Source organism: Gekko japonicus, unplaced genomic scaffold (genome assembly GCF_001447785.1).
Source record: "Gekko japonicus isolate JY-2015 unplaced genomic scaffold, Gekko_japonicus_V1.1 scaffold80, whole genome shotgun sequence".
NCBI classification, from domain to species: domain Eukaryota; kingdom Metazoa; phylum Chordata; class Lepidosauria; order Squamata; family Gekkonidae; genus Gekko; species Gekko japonicus.
The window spans coordinates 509,620-510,988 of NW_015168047.1; the positions used below are offsets into that span (position 1 = coordinate 509,620).

General features: G+C 44.0%; 1 protein-coding gene across 1 annotated transcript in view; it reads right to left on the reverse strand.

Annotated features, from left to right (window-relative positions):
• The window catches only part of GAD2 (glutamate decarboxylase 2), a 53,209-nt gene that overhangs the window by 11,932 nt on the left and 39,908 nt on the right, over positions 1–1,369 (reverse strand). The gene's annotated exons all lie outside the window — the stretch shown is intronic.

Below are 1,369 nucleotides of genomic sequence, written 5' to 3' on the forward strand. Positions count from 1 at the left end.
TCACTCTGGCTGGATCATGCCATGCTATATAAAAATACAAATTTTATAACAACGTGTGCATTTTAAGCGTTAGACCGCTGTTAACACTAAAGGGAGGGGGAACAGTGCTGGCACTGGAAAAGATGCTCAAGAGCATGTCCAGAAAGTTCTGATTTGGGAGCAATAGCCATGCAGTTGTAGCAGTTCTGGCCTTCAGAATTCATACATTAGTACACATTAAAACATGCCTGTCCACATGGCTGAAAGAAATGGGGGTAGAATCAGCATATCCTGTGCAATTCACAGGTCCATGGTAACTGCAGGGAAGGCATGCTATTTCAATAAAAATGTCACGTGTCAAATAACAGGTATTATGTCAGATTGTTTCTGCTGTCCAGAGATACATCCATTATTTCAGTAGCAACCAGAACTTCGAAAATAGAGTTGGATCATCCAAACATCAAGAAGAATTCTGCTTATGGGACAGGTTTTCCCTCCCCCCCCCACACACCTGCTCCTGAGGCTTAAGGGAATGGCAGGGTGTGTGTGGTACAGGGCCGCGGAGCCTGCAGCCAGAGGAAGCATCAGTGGAAATCAGAACCTGCCTTCTGTGACCATAAGTGCCTTCCACTTGTCCAATCAGCCCCTTGGACCCAACCCATAGTTAATAATGCTGCTACATTTGACAAGAGCACTTCAAGTGACTTTAATTCGTAGGCAATCAGTGCCCGACGCTGCAATATGCACACAGTATAATAATAATGCTTCTTAGAACTTTACCTTTCAATACCATTTAATTTCCATTTGTGTTTCCTTGACATCAGCAACCCGCCACCCCATGCTCCCTGCAAAAGAAGATCGTAACCATTAATTGTGTTCACTTGTGTTGGTTTCTAGGGTTGATTTCCAAATGCTTGAGTCAGTTCTTTGTGTGGCTTGGGAAGCAGCCAAGGATATGAAGACCAAAGACCAACACCTGGATGGCAGTGAAAGTTATCCAATCATACCTTCATGAAATTCACATGGCCACCAACGTCAATAGCTTTAAAATGAATTCATGGTCTACTAATAAATCTTAACACTGGGATGTAAAACAGAACCTCCATGTATACTTTGGAATTCCAGATGCCGTGGACAAACGACATGGGGTTGCCATCACCTTTATGGCTTTCTTGTGACTTCCAGAAGCTAAAGTTCTCAGGATCCTGCAGACACTCTGCTAGGCAGCTAATTTCCACACAGAGGAGCGTGGGTTTGGCCATCCTGGCTTTCTATTTGGTCCAGTGTCTGTAAACTCAGTCCCTAAAGACAGTAATCCAGTACTCACATCGACATGCAGCCAGATCTTGTACTTCTTGCAGATGTCCGCAATGGCTATGAGTGGATCAAA